The following is a 15,012-nucleotide window of genomic DNA, read 5'->3' as shown; positions in this document are numbered from 1 at the left end:
AGGTAGAACTGCACCCCTCCTGCCAGATTTATTTACTTGTGATCAGATATCAATCGTCACACACTCGTTGTCTGGGTGAAGAAGAGGACGCCACAGCTTCTTCCAACAGTTCCTGGAAGTTCGGCTTACCGATTCATCTAGTTAAGTTGGCAATAAGAGTGTTTTTAGCCTCAGGGTCAGGAAGGGCCTTTGTAAAGCAAAACCTGCTCATTTAGTAAACGGTACCTGCAGTTCAGGAAGCTCCTTCGTAAAGTTCAAATAATAGCATCCTCAAATGGTCCATTTTGGCCTCCCTTCTTTTCATGATGGATGCTCTCAATTGTGGGGCTTTGATGTGAAGAGTAAAGAGAAGGACCAGTGGAGACATGATAGCAGTCTTCCAATATTTGAGGAGCTGCCACAGAGACGAGGGGGTCAAGCTATTTTCCAAGGCTCCCGAAGTCCAGTCAAGGAATAATGGATGGAATTTGACTAAGGAGAGATTCAACCTAGAAATAAGGAGGAACTTTCTGACAGTGAGAGCAATGAACCAATGAAACAGACGTTGTTTTCAGAAGTTGTGGGAGCTTCATCATTGGAAGCTTTCAAGAAGAGACTGGGCTGCCATCTGTCAGAAATGGTATAGAGTCTCCTGCTTCAGTAGGCGGTTGGACTAGATGACTTACAAGATCCCTTCTATATTAATTTATATCTATCTGATGGCAGGAGCATGCTTTAGAGATAGCTGTTTCAAATCATCAGTAAGCCCTTGATTTACAACCGGTTGCTTAGCGACTGTTTGACATTACAACAGACTCTTCAAAAGGTACTTACAACCCAGTTCAGAACTCCCCCTCCCCCTCAGTCATGTGATTGCATTTGGGTTGCTTTGGTATTCAAACTTTCAAACTTTAATGGTATATGTATGCCGCCCACTCCTTAGGGACTCTGGGCAGCTCACATCAAATAAAACAGCAAATAAAAACAATTATATATTTAAAATTACAAAATTAAAATCAACACAGCATCCATTTCATCAAATGGGGCTGGAATACTCAACAGCCCCAGGCCTGCCGGAACAGCCAGGTCTTAGTCGCTTTACGGAAGGCCGGGAGGGTGGTGAGGGTCCGGATCTCAGCAGGAAGCTCGTTCCACAAGACCGGTGCAGCTACAGAGAAGGCCCTCCCTCGGGGAGCTGCCAACCGGCATTGTCCGGTCGACGGCACCCGGAGGAGGCCCAACCTGTGTGATCTAATTGGTCGTTGGGAGGTAAATGGCAGGAGGTGGTCTCTCAGGTAGCCAGGTCCAATACCATGTAGGGCTTTAAAAGTCACGACTAGCACCTTGAAGCGAGTCTGGAGACCAATAGGAAGCCAGTGCAGTTCGCAGAGGATAGGTGTAACATTATCACTCACGCTGCTGCATCTGGACCAGCTGTAGTCTTCGGACACTCTTCAGGGGCAGCCCCTATTCAAGTGATGCTCTTGGTCTCAATGAATCCAGGGAGCTTCACACCTATGGAAAGGAAGAGGCCCCATGACCAGGTCCTCCTCTACTTCTCTTTCCTTCCACCATTCCCAGCATCAGAGGCTTCTCCAGAGTGATGGATACATAAAGTAGCCAAAGATAGGATCATTTGAGCCTCAAATCAGAATCCTGGGTCGACACAAAAAAGGTAGAAATCAGAACTAGAAATCTTAAAACAAATCAGATGTCTAACTTAGCATCTAACTCTTAAATGAGACTTCAATTCCTTAAGAGTCCTGCAGAAAAATCAGGTGAAACAATGGCTGATGACTTCTTTCTAACAGTCCATGATAGAAAATGTCCTCACATACTGTATAACACTATGGAACACTGGTTTAACAGCTGCGGACAGGAAAGCACTACAAAGAGTGATCAATTCAGCACAAGAAACCATTGGTTGCCCTCTAACACCACTGGATGACATCCCCAGGGCTAGCTGTTTCAGCAGAGTGAGGTAAATGCTTAGGGATGATTCATGCCCTGGCCAGTGACTCTTTTCACTTTTATCATCGGGCAGAAGACACCGAAGTATAGCCAGCTGGACAAACAGGTTTAAAAACAGCTTCTACTGTCAGACTCCTAAACACAACCACAATCACTCAACATACATATGGAAATGTATGACTAGATTTTCCCCCCCTAATTACTTGCATAAGGACTATTTTCTATACTATTCATGTTGTCTTGTATTTTTGTTATGGATTGCACCAGTAGAGGCTAAGGCAATTTTGATGTATATATGATGAACAATGACAATAGTGATGATGATGATGATGATGATGATGATGATGATGATGATGATGAAGAAGAGGAGGAGGAGGAGGAGGAGGAGAAGAAGAAGAAGAAGAAGAAGAAGAAGAAGAAGAAGAAGAAGAAGAAGAAGAAGAAGAAGAAGAAGAACAACAACAACAACTTGCATCCTTCAGGATACATCTCCGACACTGTTTAACGACTAGTTCTCTGGTATCTTTCAGCAAGGTTCAACTTTTATTCAAACAAGAATGACATCCATTTACATCGTGCAACAAAGACAAATAGAAGCAGAGAGCACAGAATCCTAGGACTGGAAGGTACCTTGGAGGTATTCTAGTGCAACTAGTGGTGAGTTCCGGGTGGTACGGCCCAGTACAGGCGTACTGGTGGTAGCTGGGAGCAGTGGTAAGCAGTATGGGCTGTTCAGGGAGCCCCGAGGCTTCACAACACTGCCTCCTAAGTGGGATCGAGCCTCCCCGCCTGCTTGATGCACGGAGGCAGGAGACGGCATTTTCGTTTGCTGCCTGCGAGCTCCGGGGGGGGGGGGGGGAGCGCGAGCAGCCAAGTAAGCATGCCAGAATCTGCCTGCTGCCTCTAATCTGCAGTTTACTCATGAGCAAATTTACTCATGAGCAGGGTGCTCAGCAGATTGCTGGGTTGCTTGCTTGGCTGCTTCCCCCACCCCCTGGAGCTCACAGGCAGCAAACAAAACCACACACTCTTTGGACCTCCAGCTCTCCTGCTTCAGCGTGGTGCTTTCTTTGGCCTTTTTGACCCTATACCATTTCAGACATGCTGATGTCCAATCTCTTCTTAAAAATCTCCAGTGATGGAGCACCCACAACTTCTGGAGGCAAGTCATTCCACTGATTAATTGTTCTAATTGTCAGGAAGTTTCTCCTTAATTCCATGTTGCTTCTCTCCTTGATGAGTTTCCACCCATTGCTTTTTGTCCTGCCCTCAGGTGCTTTGGAGAATAGGTTGACCTCCTCTTCTTTGTGGCAGCCCTTGCGATATTAGAATTCCAATCTCTTCCTAAAATCCTCCAGGGTTTTGGAGGTTCTCCTGGAGGCAAGTCCTGAGAGCCGAGGTGGCGCAGTGGTTAGGGTGCAGTACTGCAGGCCACTTCAGCTGACTGTTATCTGCAGTTCAGCGGTTCAAATCTCACCGGCTCAAGGTTGACTCAGCCTTCCATCCTTCCGAGGTGGGTGAAATGAGGACCCAGACTGTGTGGGCAATATGCTGACTCTGTAAACCGCTTAGAGAGGGCTGAAAGCCCTATGAAGCGGTATATAAGTCTAACTGCTATTGCTATTGCTATTGCTATTCCACTGATTGTTTTCATGGTCAGGAAATTTCTTCAGATTTAGTTAATAACTCTGTTACTAACAACTCAGTGATTCACTTCACAGCCATGTCCAGAAATGTTGTACAATGGGCCAACATTCTCTTAATAACTGCATTACTTGGCAGCAGATATTTGGGGTCAACTGTGGTTGCAAGCTGAGGACTACTTGCAACATAAACAATGCATGAAGTAAATGCTTAGAGAGGGACTTCCATCATTTGCTGATCATTGCTGTAAACAGCCTTTCTTTGGTTGACCATTCACAAGGTGCAATAGCCAGAGAAGACTGTCCAGGGAATGTCAATCAAGAACTAGGAAAAGGTCCTGCTGGTACTTAGAGCATAACTGCCGAGTCTCTTATTATTTTGTTTTTAATCATAGTTTATATTTCAGTACAAAAAGGGGATGTATCTTTGCCATTTGCAGAGCTTTAGAGCAAAGGAAGAATCAATTGGAAACTAGCATGCAAAAAGCTTGCAGCAACTTGGATCATGTGACTATAGTATCTTGACTCAAGTCCATGTCCTGCTCCACAGTGGATGAAAAAGGTTGCCCATTCTTTGGATTGTTGTACTTGAATGAGAGAAGCACAAAGTTGACGTGATGTTGATTAATCAGTAAATGTATTATTCAGTCGATTGAGGAATGTGAGGTGGGGAAGGGACAACTCAACATACACATAAAACTCACACACTGAGTCATCAAGGTTCACTTCCTTCAGCAGCCAGACTTCTCTGCTGAGCTGGGTTTTTCCTGCTTCCTACCGGTGAAATCTGAGAATATGGGACTTCAAGGTGAGATAAGCCGACTGGCACCGCAGAATTGTATTACTCTCACAGAGGAAGTGAAAAGTTTCTCGTGCTTAAGAGAAAAGTTGTCCTTCCTTGTTCCCAAACTTGTGAAAACTACATGGGATACCCAACTTATTTCTCTTCTAGTCTACATCCCAGATCCTTTTCTGGAGAGCTGTAGCTTCCTTTGTGCAAAAGCATGCCCTGCAGTTTAATGAAACAACTGCAGGTCAACTTGCGAACTGAGAAGAAATCCAGAAAGAGGCCTGAATTCAATAGTGAAAAACACTGATCTAGGAAGGGGTCTTAACTCTCCCTGATAGGGCTCCAGTTAGACGCCAAATCTGATGTTTATTGGAAACTAGCCAATAACCCAGCAATGCCTGTGTATTTATTTATTTATTTATTTATTTATTTATTTATTTATTTATTTATTTATTTATTTATTGGGGGGAAAGGTGTGGACCAAATGTAATTTCTAATGTTGGATTTCCCCCTTATCAGAGGGAGACCCATTGTGGTGTACTGTGAAACTGTTACCATGGCAACTCCACTGTAGTACAGTAGAAGCCATTTTATAGCAGTAGAGTAGAAGCAATTTAAGGCACAACAGCCTGTATCTTAACAGAACACACACTCTGAGGATTTTTAGGAGTGTCTTACCCCCACAATATTTTTCTCCCAAGGATAAGTCATCTGTGTACAAAGTTTGGTTGAAATTTCTTGAGGCATTCCAGAGTTATGCTGGAACACACACACACACATACACACACACAAACACAAATATCCATTTTTATATATATAGATAATACATTCTTGGCATTTGCTATCTATCCTCTAGGATCAACTCAGTTGATATAGAGTGGTTTGAAAGCCACCAAGCAGATATTTTGGGAATTTACTTAAGCCTCTTTCAAAGATCTCCTTTCCAAAACAGGAAATTGGCAGTGGCTCAGCTTTTTTCCAGAAGCCAAAAATGAACTTTCAGAAATGCTGATGTTGGCTTTATCAGTTCCCTCTAGAAAATGGTTGATGCGATAAGAAAGGCAACAATACTGTTTTGTATTTTGTGACTTGGAATGCTCTCAACAGGAAGCTTTGTGTGGCACCTTTTCCATGGTTTGCAAAGCCCTCTTCACTTTCCTCCATCCATATTAAGATAAATGTTGTGATTAGGCCACCTGGAGGTTTACAAAAAAAATAGGCGCAAATCTTGGGAGTTTCTAAGAATGCATCTTCATACAAGATGTTTAAACATCCAGAAAAGGGGGAAGTGGAGATGTAAATGCTGTTGAAGGCATTTCTATTTTGCACAAGGATCCTTGCATCGCTCCAGTTTCAGGGTCCATCTGCACACTCCTGGTCCCATTCCTGGATCAGCTACCTACTTGCTTCTTCCTGTGATATTGTTACCTTTTATGAGCTGGGATTGTATTTTCCTGACTGTTGATTTACCATATTTTTGGAGTATAAGACGCACCTTTTTCCCTCAAAAAAGAGGGTGAATATCTGGGTACATCTTACACACTGAATACAGCATTTTTGGCCTCCTGAAACCCCACTCCCATTGCAAAAATGGATGTGTAGAGGGTTTGGGAGGTTTGCAAAGTGCTCCTGAGGGCTGGGGAGAGCAAAAAAAAAGCAAAAGAATGGGCTGATTTTCCCCCCAGCCCCCAGGAGCATTCTATAAGAGTCCCAAAGCCTCTGCATGCCCCCCCTTTTTTTGAAAAAACAGGCAATGTTTGCAAAAAACAAGCAATTTTTTGCTCGTTTTTGTCCCCCAGCCCCCAGCCCCCAGGAACACTCTAAGAGCCTCCCAGAGCTCTGCATGGTTTTTTTTTTTTTTTTTTTTTTTTTGCAAAAAACAATGACATGCAGAGGGTTTCGGATACCTGCAGAGTGCAAAATCTTTTTTTTAATTTACCTCTTCAAAACTATGGTGTGTCTTATACTCCGGTGCATCTTATGGTCTGAAAAATATGGTAATCTGATGTTGCAGTGAAGCTGGATTTCCCCTCTTTTTTTTCTTTGCAACACTGAGGGTGGCAGGCATCTGTTCCAATTTTATCACGCTGTTGGAAGAAATTTCCCTGGTTCATTCCCAGCTGGGACACGCCACAAACACTGAGAAGAAATGGATTCAGAAGCCAGCTGCCAGAAAGTGGAATTCTTTTAATATAGAAAGGCAAGAAGCAAAGGTGACACAGCATTCCTGACTTGCAAACAGATTGGGGAGGCAAACCCATGTCTTCTTATACTTGATTTTCCTTTGAAGCTCTTACAGTTCGATGGGTTTTTGATGTGTGCCTTTGGTTGAAGCAATTGCCCTGGATCCTGTATTCCTGCCTTAATGGTTTAATCCTGTCTCAGGACCTTTGTCTTTCCTATCCTGGGGGTTAATCCTGTCAGAGGGCAGGAAAAGGGGAGTTCTGGTTTTCCCTTGGTGAGTTATTTTTAGCCTGATTCCCCTTTTCTTAATGGCTCTACTTAAGTGTTTCTGTTGTCAGCTCTGTTACTTTTGTAACAGCAGGGCTGCTCTGAATTTTCATTTCAGCTGGTGCTTCTTGGTTTTCTTAAAGGGGAAACGGCTGGGTTGAGTTTCTTGGCACTGTTTTCTGAGGTTTCTGTTGCTGTGAGGTTTCTGGCACTGTCCTTTTGGGGTGTACTTCCCATAACACCTTCCATTCTTGAGTGGAAGCAAGGCCTTACTCAGCCTTGGCTGCAACCTAAAGATGCTCAGAGGGATATGGGCAACCTTACCAGCCAACCTGATCTTAACTTCCAGTTAGTTTCTCTTCAGCTTCACAATCTCTGCAGAAGACATTTCCAAGGATCCTGCCTGGATCTTTTCTTCCTTCTTCCATCCTGTGCTCCAAGGATTCGTTCCTCTCTCCTCTTATCACTATACAGTATTTACATGCATGCAGAGTCCCCACACTGCAATGGTGGCTAGGTCTGTTGCAATGTGCACCTGGCAAGGAGCAAAGACACTTCCCAGCACCAGAGGCTGAAGCAGCAAAAGGGACAGCTTCATTAGCAAAGCAGCTTCCCTCTGGTAGAAAGTTAGTACCCACCCATCTCCTAGAAGAATGAAATGTTTTAGGAAATATTATTTATTTATTTATTATTTATTTATTAAATCGATGTATAGGCCGCCCAATCCCAGAGTTAAATTAAAATTAAAATAAATTAAATTAAAAAGGCAGAATATTATATTTCCATGGATGAGAAATTGAGAAACATGCTGTTGGAGTAAGAAACTCAGCTCCCAGCTCCCTGCCCCAGCAGATATTTTGGTGCTAGTTTATCTCTAAGACAAAAGACCTTCAGCTCCAGGAGGATGGGATTATCCTTCAGGGCAAAGCCATTCAGCCACAATAGGAATTGCCCTTCATTGCATCACCTAGCAAGATTCAAACAAGCCTGAGACACAGACAGCCTACAAATTAGCTAAGACCCCCACATAGCTTCCTGTGAGTCTGACACCCAATAGAATACATTTCTTGCACAGGAACAGGAAGCTCAAGGGCAAGACCCAAGAGAGGGTATACATCTCTCTCTCTCTCTCCTCTATGTGTTCAGCTACCCAGAATCACATGTGCTCAGTGGTTCTGCTTCACCATTAAGCCATCTTTCCAATCAGCCTCCATGTTTCCAGTGTCTTTCTCCCCACTTAGAACTGAACCCAGATGGACATTTTTTCCAACACTTTGTAAAAGTGCTGATATTGCAGAGAAATTCATGCAACATGTACTAGAAGGGGTTGAGGATAGCAATGCCCTTCCTTTGCGTACCCTCCACTCAGCTGGAGGGAGATGGGAATCTGAACTCACCATTTCAGGTCCCACACACTAGAATACAGGAAGAACGTCTTGACATGTACTTTTCTATCTGAAGGAGGCTTTCCATCCCTTTGGCCTCTTTTCTTCCCAAAGCCACACATTCATTCCCAGGTCCTTCTTTCTGTCCTGATCATTCGCATTGGCCTTTTCAGGAGACTGTTCCAATTGCTCTGAATTCTTAAAACATCTTCTCCAAAGCTGGGCCCTGCATTTGAAGTGACACCTCACCTATGTAAAAATAATTTCTTCAGCTTTAAAAACTCTTTTAATGGATGCAGCCTAAAACAGCAGCTTCATTTTTTGGAGCCCAATTTTGCTGCTGGCTTGGATGCAGTTTGCAATGAACTATATTCCCAGGTAGTTACTCAGAAATATTTTCAAGGCAGATATCCCCACTGGCTCTTACCCATCAGCCACTTATGCATTGGTTTTTGTTCCTCAATTGAAGCACGTAGTACATAATTTGTCTGTGGAATGTCGTAATCTCCTTTTCAACCTTTGCTTTAATGTTCTAAGATAATCCTAATTTTGTTTCCTTTTTTAGGACATTACAATTTGTATCATCCGCCAATTTGATCATCATTCCACCATTTAACCCTGTATTATTAATAAAATTGTTGATTATTAATTTAGAGAACTATTGAGGGGCATAGCTTCCAGGGGTGGTATTACTTTCCCTACCAGTTTGCAAATGTGAGCGTGCGTGCATCCACATATGCGCTCGGCCTTCTGCACATGCACTTTGGCTTGAAAATGTGTCTGAATAGGATGGCATAGAGCTGGGGTGGGTGGGGAGGCCCACCCGCGATTTCCACTACCAGTTCAGGCAAACTCGTCTGAACCTCTGATTGCTTCATCAAGTTTCCAACTCAAGTTTCTAGAAGTGTCTAGCATTGCCCTTCCTATTGACTGACCTTCCTTCCATCTGGGCTCCATACAAAAGCAAGACACAGCATTAAATCCAATAAAGACTCATCTGCAGTGTCAACTAATCTAATACACTCCAAATAGTAGCTAAAGTGTTGATGAGCTGTCTTAACAGGAGGATGGAATACATCATTTCCTTAAACTAAGATAAATGTTGAATCTTGCCCACGTTTAGTGACAACTGTCTGTAAGACAATAATTATACTTTGCTCATCAAAGTGAGAGTTGCACATTTTGGAGATCAAAAATAAATCAGATTTCTCCAAATAGGCAGTCATCCCACTCCAGCTGCATGACAGGAAAACTTTTTCTTTTTAAGGAACCCTGGAATATCTCCAGATTAATTACTCATAGTAGACTGAGATCCCAGAGCCCTTTAAATTTTGCCAGGAAAATTTAAATCAACTGTCCAATGGTTCCATTAAAAAAAAAAAATTGAAAATGACCTCTCAATTCATCTGAATCTGCCATCTCTTACTACAAAGTGGAACATCATTTACAGCGTGGGAAGCTACCTAGTTGGTGATTGGATGCAAATCTCCAGCTTTGTAAGAAGTTTTTTTTAAAATCCTCTAGATTACCAGCTTTGTAAGAAGTTTTTAAAAATCCTAAAGTAAGGTAATGGCAATCAGCCTGCCTGTTGCATAGAAAATTATACAGGATCATAATGTTCTCAAAAGGCCAAACACAACTCAAAAAATAGTTGATCAAAAGAGAATGTGCTTTTGGAGAATTGCCTTTCAGTCAGTGTTGACTCCTGGCAACTTCCTAGAGAAAACTGTCCAGTTTTCTTGGCAAGATTTCAGAAGTCGGTTTCCCTTGTTTGCTTCCTAGGGCTGGGAGAGTGATAAGCCCAAGGTCACCCAGTTGGCTTTGTGCATAATACAGGATTAGAATTCACAGTCTTCTGGCTTCTCACTTGATGCTTAACCACTGCACTGTTGGAAGAAATGTCCATCTGGGCTCAATTCCAAGTGGGGAGAAAGACCCTGGAAACACGGAGGCTAATTAGAAATATAGTTTAATGGTGAAGCAGAACCACCAAGCACGCGTGATTCTGGGTAGCTGACCACACGGAGTGGAGAGTGAGTGTTATTGATACCCTCTCTTGGGCCTTGCCCTTGAACTTCCTGTTCCTACAGCAAGGGCATGTATCCTATTGGTTGCTGTCAGACTCCCATGTGGAGTCATGTTTGTTTGAATCAAGTTTGGTGGAATTTTGGGCTGGTGTAATGTTCCCCAAGTGATTTTGTAATGCAGTGAGCCCTGCTGTTAGATGAGTAGAGGGCTAATCCTATTATGTCCTGAGGGGTCATGTCTTAATCCCATCACCCTGGAGATGAAATTCTAATTATCTTTAAGATAGGCTGGCTCAGTCTTAATGTGCACCAAATATTTGCTAGGGGCAGGGATTATTTCTCATCCAGGGAAATATCATGTTCTGCCTTTTTAATATTTCCTAGAATATTTCATTCTTCTAGGAGAGGGATGAGCTCTAACTTTCTACAACACCAAAGACCTGCCTAAGGAAGCAGTGCCTGCTCCAGTGTGTTGAAGCATAATCCTGATCCTGCATAGGAGTCTCACTGTTGGAGAGCATAGACAGTTAACATCCAAAGCAGCTTCATTCACATCCAAGTCATCACATTTTCCAACCCACCCACCCCCGTTCCTTCATACTGGAATTGTTCTAACCGTCTTGGCTTCTGCTGAATCCTTTGGAAGAGTTTTTAGGTTGCTGGATCAGGAAAAAAAGTGTATGATCTTAACATCATTATGTTTTTTAAGTTTCAACACACTGCAACCCCATTCTCTTTCTGAATCAACTTAATTGGCAGACTTTATCCAGAAGGGGGGAATGCAATGCGATGGTCAGCAACCTGCGGCTCTGGAGCCACATGTGGTTCTTTCATCCCTCTGCTGTGGCTCCCTGTTGTCGGCCGGCTTCACAATTGATAGGGCTTTCGGTTAGGACAGGTAGATGAAATAGGACGCCATGCTGGGATGAAACTCTATGGTGGGGGAACTGGATTTCCGGTCAGCAGAGGAAAAAGGACGCCAGGCTTGGAGGAGACTATGGATGGGGGGTTCCGGCTAGGACCTTTGTGGCTCTTTAAGTGTTTAAGGTTGCCAACCTCTGTTCTAGCAGCTGGTGACATGCCGGCCCTTGATCAAAATGGAAAACTGACACTCTTCAATAGTTGGGGAAGCCAGCTTTTATCTCACGTCTGAATTTTGACTGAATATCTACCTTCCGGTCACATATATGCTTGAACTGCTACTGGTGATTCACAGGACTGGATGAAACCCTACATTTTCTCATTTCAACTCAAGGAAGAAATACTTTCTTTGTTCTCCGGAGCCATGACTAAGCAGGATTGTTCTTGGTTGTTTAAAGCTGAAATATTGCTTCTTTTAATTGCTTCTGCGAGAAAGCAGAATTAATGACTTCACTTTCCTGGTGGGTAACCCAGAACCCATGGGAAAGTAGCAGGCTGGTGTCATTATACCCCCTGCAGTTCAGATTAAGACCTTCTCTTTTTAATTTGGGTGGAAAATAACCCATAAAGGAAAAGATGGATATGTTGGCTTTGGGGCATGTTTGATTATGAAGAAAGGAGAGTGTGGTTAAATGTTCAGGGACAGGAGAACATTTGATAGCTATGGCAGCATTCAAACATGAAGATTTTTTCCTTCTTATTATGATTACACTACATTTAAGTTTTGATGCTAGCTGTATTTGTTTTCACCATGCAATTTTGCAGAACCTTATTGACCAGTGGTGGGATTCAATTTTTTTTTACTACCAGTTCTGTGGACATGGCTTGGTGGGTGTGGCCTGGCTTGGTGGGCGTGACAGGGAAAGGATACTGTAAAATCTCCATTCCTGCCCCACACCAGGGGAAGGTTACTGCAAAATCCCCATTTCCTCCTGATCAGCTGTGAATAGATGCGGGCAGGGCCAACCAGAGGTGGTACACTATATTGCCAAAAGTATTTGCTCACCCATCCACATAATCAGACTCAGTTGTGAGCGAATACTTTTGGCAATATAGTGTATTTACTGGTTCTCCAAACTACTCAAAATTTCCAGTACTGGTTCTCCAGAACTGGTCAGAACCTGCTGAATACCACCTCTGTTACTGTCATGAATTTCTTAATTTTCTCTTGCTACTTCTCCTGGATCCAGTAGCTCTTATCCTTCATTTTATACACACTCTCCGATCTGTTTCTCCTCGAGTATAGCTGTGTGCAATTGACCTTTCTTCTAAAAAAGAAGCAAACATTGGATTCCACTGCTTTTGTTTGGTCTCTCGAGGTGGCACAAGATAGTGCCAGGCTAAATCAGTACACTGCCCAGAAAAAAATGAAACAAAATTAATTGGTCAAGGACATGCACATCCAACAAAGGATATTTAATAACAAATTGGCTTACTCTTCCTGTCTGGAAGCAACAACAGGCCTCTGTGATTTCATCAGGGATCTCCACACAGCATGGTGCAAAAAAAAGCCAAGATGATGGCCATGACACAAGATGATCCTTGATTGCACTGATATGACCAGCATCATGAGGTTCCCTCCCTTTTCCTGTGTACATCCATGGATTCATGATCTTGGCTATATTCTGCAGCCTCTTTCTTACTATAGTGTTTTGAAAGCATGCTAAAATTTGGGTTTTACCTGAAATGCTGCAGCTCTGAGAGCTGTTTTTGATCTGCATGAATGCTTGCCTCAATACATATTGTAACTCCTGGATCTCAGGCATCCTAGCAAGTCTTTGAAAAGAAAGAGGGCATGATGGCTTTGCAGCTCCCTCTCTTAGGAATGGTGAAGAATGCTGTGGTTGACTTCAGGCGGGCAGGCGGGCGTGGCCGACTGAGAGGGCATGGGCAGCTTGACACCACTCTCCAAACTGCTGGGATGTTTCCTCTTCGCATTGGGTAGGCCGAAGTGATGCAGGCTGGCTCCTTACATTTTCCAGGACAGCCCCATTGGCTGGACCTGACCACATGTGCAGGCCGTATCTGGCCCGCAGGCCTTGAGTTTGACATCCCTGATCTACGGGTTATCTCTGAGGTTTGGGGCATAAAACCCGTGATGATATGTAGGCTTAGGCCTGACTTTTAGCAGAGTTCACTGTTTCGTATCTTGCCCTGCAGTCAGAAAAAAATAAAGATTATGCCAAAAAGTCATAGCGTGCCTTGTTTCTTCCTGCCTGTTCTTTGCAGGAAGCTTTGGAACAAACAAAATATAAGAAACCATGCTTATTTTTCAGAATGAATTTGTGGAAGTAGACAAAAATAGGCTTGAGTGTTCGGGAGTGTGGCATCTTACTTTAGGACTACTACCGTGTTTTCCCCAGGCGCTTGGCCTTATTTTCAGGGAGGTTTTATTATTTTGAGGTGCAGGAGGCTAAGAGCATCGTCACCTCGTGGCTGCTGTTGTATTGCAATATTTTCGGGGAGGGTTTATTTGGGGGGGAGGGCTTATTTTAACGCATGCACTCAAAACCCCGATTGGTCTTATTATTCAGGGAAACAGGTTATGTGCAGGGAGAAAAAGTTTATTGCTTTCCCCCAGGTATCATGTTGAGGAAAATTCCACCCTCCCCTGCTTGCTCGGCCATAAACACATCGCAATCCCCACAATTTTGCAACTGAGGAAGAATCTATCGTAGCCCCCCCTCCCCCCCAGTGCAAACCAAGAACATGGAGATATGAGTTATATTTTGGAGTCAAGCTGCGAAGCTCTGGGGCAAACCTTTACACATCGCCTCATGCTACAGTTTCAATGAAAACCCACCATCCAATCATTGTATTAATTAAAAACAATAATAAAGCCAGTTTTTAATGATTGCTTGTTCGCATCTAGCGCCTTTCCTCATAGTAATCTGTAAGCATAGTTCAGCCAATGCTGACACAATAGAAAGGGTGCGTTTGTTGACACATTCCCATCCCTATCCTACAGGTTTTGCAGATGAATGGTGTTTGGTGAACAGGAAAGGGTACCCAAAGAGTAAAAATGGCAGCCACAACATAAGCAATAGTAATACATGAAACACAGATTAAAAAAAAGGAACCGGACTTCAAATATGCAGTGGCAAACGCCACTTTGACTGTTTGACTTCCCTGCAGATATCTTGGGAAAACAGGGAAGATCCATATGTTTCCCTTACAATATGAGGATGGGACGAGGCTGGTGGCACATCATCTGGTGGCAGACTTGGACGATGAAGAGGTTGGGGAGGAACTTGGGCCAGCTCTGGGCCTGGGGAAGGCTCTGATGGATATTCTGGGCTGGACGCAGAGATAGAGCCAGGGCCATCCGACATTTCCCAACCACCGGAGAGGCAGCTGCCTTCAGAGTAGTGGTGAAATTCAAATTTTTCTACTACCAGTTCTGTGGGCGGGGCTTGGTGGGCAGGGCAGGGGAAGGATACTGCAAAATCTCCATTCCCGCCCCACTTTAGGACCAGCCAGAGATGGCATTTGCCGGTTCTCTGAACTATACAAAATTTCGGCTACCGGTTCTCCAAACTACTCAAAAATTCTGCTACTGGTTCTCCAGAATCTATCAGAACCTGCTGGATTTCGCCTCTGCTACAGAGGCTGAGATAAGAGATAAGTGAAGAGGAAGAACAGCTAAACCCTGTTCCAGATGTGCATATGTGCAGAGCTGTGAGGAGAGGAGAACAACTGAGGACCAGGGGTCAACTCAGAAAGCAAGGCACACGTGGATCCTGAATGGTCCCTCCCTGGCTGGGGAATAAATAGAAGGAAAGGGGAGTGGTTGTCATAGGAGACAACAGTTTGCATTTCTGAAGTTTTTGCTCATTGTGTTTCCT

Source organism: Thamnophis elegans, chromosome 15 (assembly GCF_009769535.1).
Source record: "Thamnophis elegans isolate rThaEle1 chromosome 15, rThaEle1.pri, whole genome shotgun sequence".
Lineage (NCBI taxonomy): Eukaryota > Metazoa > Chordata > Lepidosauria > Squamata > Colubridae > Thamnophis > Thamnophis elegans.
The sequence above is the reverse complement of the archived record's forward strand: the minus strand, read 5'-3'. Positions refer to the sequence as shown.